This window comes from Odontomachus brunneus, unplaced genomic scaffold (genome assembly GCF_010583005.1).
Source record: "Odontomachus brunneus isolate Ranch 3 - 2012 unplaced genomic scaffold, Obru_v1 Obru_scaffold_220, whole genome shotgun sequence".
NCBI classification, from domain to species: domain Eukaryota; kingdom Metazoa; phylum Arthropoda; class Insecta; order Hymenoptera; family Formicidae; genus Odontomachus; species Odontomachus brunneus.
In genome coordinates this window covers 223,619-233,224 of record NW_022639670.1, presented here as the reverse complement: position 1 = coordinate 233,224, position 9,606 = coordinate 223,619, and the positions used below count along the sequence as shown (strand labels likewise).

Here is a 9,606-nt window from a genome sequence, read left to right as displayed (position 1 = left end):
ATTTTGGCCTCCGAACAGTCCAGATTTGAATCCGTTGGACTATTACGTGTGGAGCGTCATTGAACGAGTGACCAACAAGTCGAGACATCCCAATGTGACATCTCTCCAAACCGCTATCGAAGCAGCATTCGCCAATATAGACAAGGACGCGTTGCAGAGAGCGTGCCAGCGCTTCAGGATGAGGATCGAAGCAGTCATCGAAGCAAAAGGGGGTTATATAGAGTAATTTTACTCTAAAAGGATACCACTAGTGATACACAAAAAGTTCTTTTGTAAGTTTTACATTTTGATGAGTAGAATTTTATTTAAACAAATTGTTCATTTTGTCCGGATTTTGGTGGCGGACCCTGTATATGTGTACTGTCTATTATATTTCAATGTATAGTTTATTTTAGAAAATCTGTCGCACCGACGATATCCCAGACAGCATAAAATATTCTGAGAATATTCTAACAAGATGATTTTTACATATTCTGATAATATTCGGAAAGAATATTCTTACATGGTTTCAAGAATGTTCTGAATATTATTGGAATATTATTTGTTATGTTCTCAGAATATTCTATTAAAACAGCACAAAATATTAAAAAAATATTCTAACAAGATGATTTCTACGCATCCAGAAAATATTCGGAAAGAATATTCTTATATCGTTTTAAGAACTTTGTGAATATTATTAGAATATTATTTGCTAAATTCTCAGAATATTCTATTAAAACAGCACAAAATATTAAAAAAATATTCTAACAAGATGATTTCTACGCATCCAGAAAATATTCGGAAAGAATATTCTTATATCGTTTTAAGAACTTTGTGAATATTATTAGAATATTATTTGCTAAATTCTCAGAATATTCTATTAAAACAGCACAAAATATTAAAAAAATATTCTAACAAGATGATTTCTACGCATCCAGAAAATATTCGGAAAGAATATTCTTATATCGTTTTAAGAACTTTGTGAATATTATTAGAATATTATTTGCTAAATTCTCAGAATATTCTAAGAACATTTTAATAACTTCACATCACCGAACATTATAGTAAAGTTATAGATATGTTATAAGCTTACACATTTTAATGAGCATCCCAGATACAATACAAAATCATTTTGATGTTAAGATGATATTATTACCCTTATAGAAATATCATACTAAGAATCATTGATAATTACTTATTTGCAGTATTAAAAATACTGGATAATAAGTAATTATCAATGATTCTTAGTATGATATTTCTATAAGGGTATGACATCAATGTCTTGAAATTGTCATAAAAATGGTATCGTTTGACTCCAAAATGACATCATCTTTATATCATTTGACGTCATTTTAATTTTCATATAACTTTATATTCTATCTGCCCTACTGAAAAAATCAAGCTGAGATCTCAATTGAGAACTCAATTACAGAATAATTACTCTGTCAAAATATTGTGAGAGAGAAAAAAAGTATATTCTCTCTCTTTTGTGAGCATGTTGTATGCCAGACAGCACAAGTTCTATGAACATTCTGAGAATAATATCAGGGATATTTAAATATTCATAGAATATTCTCACATGATACTTCGAAGTTCCTAATAATTTTCAAGAGAATATTTAAAGTATACAAAAAATCACGTTCTATGAACATCCTATAAATATATAATATTCTAAAGAATATCTTATGAATATTCTAAGCACATTATCCACATAGCACATAATATTATACAATATCACAGTAATATTGCAATATCTCAGTAATATTACATAATTTCACTTAGTAAAAAATGAAGTATTATTTTGTTTAAATAACAAAAAAATCCGGCATTTCATATTTTGTGTCGTTTTACTTATTCGTGAGATTCGCGTGGATTCGATCCCGTATCAGACGCACCATCTTTAGATGACTATGCTATTCAATGCTTAACCTCAGCGATCGTACGGGAATTAATGATGCCAATGCGCTGTAACAATATTTTGGTGGATTGTATTTACAATATATTATAATATCGTTTAAAAATGTAATGACATATGTCGGTAAATGTTTCAAAGGATGTAACAACAATCACAAGGCGATTAATATTAATACAATGTTGTATAAGTAATCAAACTTTAACATACAACAAGCTCATAAAAAAGAGAGAATATTCTTTTTTCTCTCTCACAATATTTTGACAGAGTCATTACTCTATAATTGAGTTCTCAATTGAGATCTTAGCTGGATTTTTTCAATAGGGCAGGTAGAACACAAAGTCAAAAGTTAAAAATTAAAATGATGTCAGATGATATAAAAATAATGTCATTTTGACGTCAAACGATACCATTTTCATGACAATTTCAAGACATTGATGTCAAAATAATATCATGTTAATATCAAAAATTATTTTGTGTTGTATCTGGGATGCTCATTAAAATGTGTAAGCTTGTAACCTACCCATAACCTTACTACAATGTTCGGTGATGTGAAGTTATTAAAATGTTCTTAGAATATTCTGAGAATTTAGCAAATAATATTCTAATAATATTCACAAAGTTCTTAAAACGATATAAGAATATTCTTTCCGAATATTTTCTGGATGCGTAGAAATCATCTTGTTGGAATATTCTTCGAATATTCTGTATTGTTTTAATAGAATATTTCTGAGAACATAACAAATAATATTCCAATAATATTCAGAACATTCTTGAAACCACGTAAGAATATTCTTTCCGAATATTTTCTGGATGCGTAGAAATCATCTTGTTGGAATATTCTTCGAATATTCTGTATTGTTTTAATAGAATATTTCTGAGAACATAACAAATAATATTCCAATAATATTCAGAACATTCTTGAAACCACGTAAGAATATTCTTTCCGAATATTTTCTGGATGCGTAGAAATCATCTTGTTGGAATATTCTTCGAATATTCTGTATTGTTTTAATAGAATATTTCTGAGAACATAACAAATAATATTCCAATAATATTCAGAACATTCTTGAAACCACGTAAGAATATTCTTTCCGAATATTATTAGAATATATAAAAATCATCTTGTTAGAATATTTTTAGGATATTTTGTGCTGTCTGGGATATTAAAGTTTGATTACTTATACAACATTGTATTAATATTAATCGCATTGTGATTGTTGTTACATCCTTTGAAACATTTACCGACAAATATGTCATTACATTTTTGAACGATATTAGAATATATTGTAAATATAATCCACCAAGATATTGTTACAGCGCATTGGCATCACCAGTTCCCGTACAATCGCTGAAGTTAAGCATTGAACAGTATAGTCATTTAAAGATGCTGCCGTCGACACGGGATCGAATCAATGCGAATCTCATGAATAAATAAAACGACACAAAATATGAAATGCCAGATTTTTTTTTGTTATTTTTTGTTATTAAATAATACTTCATTTTTCACTAAATGAAATTATATAATATTACTGAGATATTGCAATATTACTGTGATATTGTATAATATTATGTGCTATGTGGGTAATGCGCTGTGAAGATGTTTAGAATATTCATAAGATATTCTTTAGAATATTCATAGGACATTCATAGAATGTGATTTTTTGTCTACTTTAAATGTTCTCTTGGAAGTTATTAGGAACTTCGAAGTATCATGTGAGAATATTCTACGAATATTTAAGTATCCCCGATATTATTCTCAGGATGTTCATAGAACGTATTTGTGCTATCTGGGATGTCTGTCTCTAGCCGTGTGACTGGGGGCTATGCTCCCTGCACCGCAGCAAGAGAGTCTGTTATGCTTGAGCTATAAACAAAAAGTTATAAACAAAAGAAATTTCGGAGTAGTTTGTTCATACTGTATACAAACTTTTTAACAAACAACCCATATAGCACACAATGTTCTATGAATATTCTTATGGAAAGCGGATATTCTCAATTTCAGAATATTTAAATGGAATGTTCAATAAATATACGTAGAATGTTACAATTAGAGTCATATTTTTATAATGAAAAAGAACATGTTAAGAATATTCTTCGAAAGTGTATAGAATATTTGTCGAGAATGTTTGTGGAATATTCTTCGAGAACGATTTTAGAATACTCGTTCCAAATCATTTTAGAATATTCATCGGGTTTATGTATTTTGCATATTGTTTATAGTGTAATACATGTCTTAATAACTTCTGAGAAAGGTAATGAAATCTATGATTACATAAAACCGGCACACTATCTAGACAGCATACAATATTTATGATAACCCAAGTAGCACAATGACGTCAATAAGACGTCTTCTGACGTCACTCTGCTACCTGGGAAAGATTCATAAATATTTATGTCGAATTATCTTTTAAAAATATATTATACAAATATTTTAAAAATATTTTAGGTACACATGAAAGAAAAAAGTATCAAAATATTTATTTAAAATATTATTAAAATATAGTCTAAATATTTTATACAATATCTTTAGAAAAAAAAAATATTTCTAGTAACATTTTATAAATATTTGAGGAACATAAAGGGAAAAAGTATCAAAATCTTTATTCAAAATATTAAGTGTACAACTTTGCTTCCGCCGTTTTTTTTTTCCGAAATTCGAGGCTTTATTGTAAAAAACTTATACATTTATGATTCAAAGTATTGTCCATCGCTGGCTATTACTTTCTCCCAGGCATCTTTCGGGCAGTGTACGAATCCCGCGTCGAAAAAACTGGTCATCTTTTGAGGCGATCCACGAATCGATCCAATTTTTTACTTCTTCATAAGACCGGAAGTGCTGGTCAGCCAGACCGTGTGCCATTGATTGAAACAAGTGATAGTCAGAGGGAGCAACGTCTGGAGAATACGGCGGATGGGGTAGGACTTCCCATTTCAACGTTTCCAAGTATGTCTTGACTACTTTCGCAACATGGGGTTGAGCATTGTCATGCTACAAAATCACTTTATCGTGTCTCTCGTTGTATTGCGGTCGTTCGTCTTTCAATGCTCGGCTCAAACGCATCAATGGCGTTCGATACCGATCGCCTGTAATTGTTTCAGTCGGTTTTAACAGCTCATAATACACTACGCCGAGCTGGTCCCACCAAATACAGAGCATGACCTTGGAGCCGTGAATATTCGGTTTGACCGTCGACGTGGAAGCATGGTCGGGAACTTCCCATGATTTTCTGTGCTTGGGGTTATCGTAATGAACCCATTTTTTGCCCCCAGTCATAATGCGATGCAGAAATTCCTTCCGTCTTTGTCTTTCAAGCAGCTGTTCACAAGCAAACAAACGCCGTTCAACATCTCTCGGCTTCAATTCGTACGGCACCCAATTTTTTTGCTTCTGAATCATTCCCATGGCTTTGAGGTGTTTTGAAATGGTTTGTTGAGTCACTCCCAATGATCGTGCCAATTCTTCTTGATTTTGACACGAGTCTTGATCAAGTAATGCCTTCAATTCTGCATCTTCGAAAACCTTCTTTCTTCTACCGCTATGCCGGTCTTCGACGTCAAAATCACCGTTCTTGAAGCGTTGAAACCACTCACGACACGTTTTTTTACTAATAGCGGCCTCACCATAAGTATTTGAGAGCATTCGATGAGCCTCAGCCGCAGATTTCTTCATATTGAAGCAGAAAATTAAAACCTTCCGCAAATGACGAGAATTTGGCTCGTAAACTGACATTTTCAATCGAGAATAACTTTATGATGCAGACACAAATCGACTAATGTTTCTATGGGGTTATGTTGACAGATGCCCAAGTTTATTGTATGACGTCTATAATCTATTTATTTCGACCACTTACCTCTAAAGCCATCTATAGGAAAACAGCGGAAGCAAAGTTATACACCTAATATTATTAAAATATAGACTAAATATTTTATACAATATTTATAATAAATAAAGAATAAATATTTGTAGTAATATTTTGTAAATGTTTCTATTAACAATTATTATACATGAAAAAAATAAATATAATTATTTATTACTATTAAACTAAAAATTAAAAAAATTTGAAATTTAAATTGGTAATGTACACTGAAAAAATCTTTAAATTAAAGAAATATATTTTGTTAAATATAATTTCTTAACTTAAAAAATATTTGCTAGATTTTAGAACACATGTAATAAATATAACGTAATATTTTTTATTTATAAGATGAGATGTAAAATTATGAATTTCTAGATAAAAAAATGATTTCTTTGATTTTTTAAAAATATCGGTATATAAGAATAAATAAATGATTTCCTTACAAGAAGAAAATTAGATTTTTTAATGTAAAAACTATGTTTAAATAAATATTTGCTTGTTTTAAAAGTAAACGAAATACAAATAAATCTAAAAGTAATGAAATATAAACAAATCATTTTATAAATCTAAATAAATTATTTTGTAATATTAAATGTATGTTTTTTCTGTTTCAAATTAAAGATTCTTTTATTATCAGAAAACAATTTATTTAAATTTACAAAATAATTCATTTGTATTTTACTTACTTTTAAAACAAATAAATATTTTTTAAATATACTTTTTACATATTTGTTACATATACTTTTTACATTTAAAAGGATCTATTTTCTACTTTTAAATAAATCATTTGTTTTCGTACATGGATATATCATATGTATACAATATAAATCGTCTCTCAGTTAAAGTGACAGTGGCGAAATAGGTAGGGTGAACGACCCAACCCTTATAGAAATATCATACTAAGAATCATTGATAATTACTTATTTTCAATATTAAAAATACTGGATAATAAGTAATTATCAATGATTCTTAATATGATATTTCTATAAGGGAAGAAGCAGAGGTCTTAGGTTCGAATCCCAGCATGGTAAGCAAATTTTCGAAGTACAATTTAAATTGAATTAAGTAGCGTGTGAAACAATAAAGTGGAAAATTTAAGAAAAAGTCAGGAAAAGAGAAAAATGTTTATATTTTTATAAATATAGATGTTCTGTTTATATTCTTTCGGAATCTTCTATAAATATTCATAACTTAATATATAGAATATTCGGTAGATTATTCTATTTACATTCTGAGAATATTTAAATTAGTGCTATTCGAATGTTTTACGAACACACAATGATTATATACGAATGTCCTATGGAATATTCCAAATATTTTTAAAATATTCATAGGATTATCTTCTGCAATTTGGGAATGAGCGCCAGTTAAAACTTTTTGAATGTTATTCAAGGCAGTGACCTTAACAACATATGTTAAGATCAAGGTCATTAGAGCTGCTTCCACTATACCCGATAATTACCAAAAATAAGAAAAAATATAGAATAAAATTTTTTTATTTTCGGCTTTACAAATACAGTAATACAGTATTACTGGAATTATTGTCGGATTCTGTAATTGATAAAATAAAATTATGTCCACTAAAAATTTCCTTTGTGTTTTTCTTTACTCTCTAATAGCTTTCTAATAACTCTAATAGCTTTTAGATATTGTGTAAATATTTATAAACAATATTTATAAACAATTTATAAGTATCACACATTATCCGACGAACCGTAGTTTAGCTGTAACAGCATACGTAGGCAGCGTATTTTCCAATTCGATTTTCTCCAAAACTAAGCCGAAAAAAAATAAAATCTAAATATTTTATTCTATTTTTTTCTTATTTTTTCATAAGGAATCACGTCGAGCTGGCTTTTACATGTTATTCGGCCGGATCCTGTATATGCTAGTTTCTTGTCTATTATTAGGATATGCATTAATTTTAAAGGATTTTCAAGAGATGGCGTAACTAGTACTATATCGCATCGGGCCATATTGTTGCTACCTTCATGTCAAAGCATCATCATGTGGCTTTAGTTTTCAGTATGTGCCATTTTGCCGAAGTGTAAATAACATTGTTTTTTTGAGCATTGAATATGTCGAATTTTGAGCCAACAAAATGCAATTTGCGGGAAGCTTCGCTTTTTTGCTTTCATTTGAAGAAAAGTGCTGCTGAAAGTCAACGAATGCTGTCGGAAGCTTATGGTGATTATATTTCATCGATTTCAACATGTGAGTACTAGTTTCGACGCTATAAAAAAAGTGATTTTGACACGGAAGACAAGGAACGTCCAGGCCAGCCGAAAAAGTTTGAAGATGAGGAAGTGGAAGCTTTACTCTATCAAGACCCGAGTCAAACGCAAGAAGAACTTGCAGAATCATTAAATGTTGATCGATCAACGATTTCCAGACGTTTGAAGGCCATTAGAATGATTTAAAAGCAAGGAAATTTGGTGCCGTACGAGTTGAAACCGAGGGACGTCGAAAGGCGCAAAAAAAGCTGTGAATTGTTGCTTCAAAGACACAGAAGAAAAGGTTTTTTGCATCGTATCGTGACGGGTGATGAAAAATAGATACGCTACGATAATCCGAAGCGCAAAAAATCATGGAGCAGGCCAGGCGAATCGTTAACATCGACGGTAAAGCCGAATATTCATGGCGCCAAGCTCATGCTCTGTATTTGGTGGGATCAGCTGGGTGTAGTGTATTATGAGTTGCTCCAACCCAACGAAACCATCACTGGAGAACGCTGCCAACAACAATTGATACAATTGACCCGAGCATTGAAGCAAAAACGGCCAGATTACGCGAAAGACACGATAATGTGATTTTCCAGCGCGACAACGCTCGGCCACATGTTGCGAAACAGGTCAAGGACACGTTAGAAGCGCTTAACTGGGATCCTACCACACCCGCCGTATTCTCCAGATATTGCTCCTTCCGATTACCACTTATTTCGATCGATGATCCATGGCCTGTTTGAGTAGAGCTTCCATTCTTATGAGAATACCAAAAAATGGATCGATTCGTGGATAGTCTCAAAAGATGTGTCGTTCTTTCGACGTGGAATCCACCTATTACCAGAAAGATGGGAAAAAGTAGTGGCTAGCGATGGACAATATTTTGAACGATCAATTTGTAATGATCATTTTTTCACAATAAAGCCGTATTTTTACCAAAAAATCCCTTAAAATTAATGCACATTTCCAATATAATCAGGGCAAACGCAGTGACAAAAAATCAATAATTTCAAGTTTCAACTGTCGAATGACACGAGTTGTTTAGGCTAGATTCTACTATGAGGATCATGCGTGTATAAAGATAAAAAACCTTTTAGGCTTCTGAATATTCGCCGCAATCATGTTAGATTGTGACGTCAGAAGGTAAACCTTTACATTAGTGTATCCCCCTTGGATGATCTTGCCCTTAACATATGTTATAAAGGTGATGACCCTGAGTAACCTTCGGAAGGTTTTAGCTGTCCCTCGTTTTTTGTTAAAAAGTTATAAACAATATAAGTGTTATGTATCAATTCGATAATTATCGACTATAAAAGAGTCGGCTGCAATGACTTTTCACATTATTAACAATGACAAAGGTTGGGTTACGCTAGGTTAATTTGAGGGCGGAGTGCAGGGGGTTTTTCCCCTTCCCCGTACATACAGGGTCCGCCATCAAAATCCGGACAAATTTCAATTTGAATTTCCCGCCTCATTTGACTTCGGTGGTAGGTCACTGTTGATGTTCGGGCAAGTCAGATGTTTGTAGTAAGTGCGCATAACCTCAAAATGTCCGAACAGATAAGATCGAATGCAGAGTATAATCGAAGAGCGGCGATAATTGAAGGCCTTCGCGCTGGGCGTTCGCGGACCG

General features: G+C 31.6%; 1 protein-coding gene across 2 annotated transcripts in view; it reads left to right on the top strand.

The window, feature by feature from the left end:
• Positions 1-9,606, top strand: part of LOC116852380 — a 53,156-nt gene that overhangs the window by 3,600 nt on the left and 39,950 nt on the right. The gene's annotated exons all lie outside the window — the stretch shown is intronic.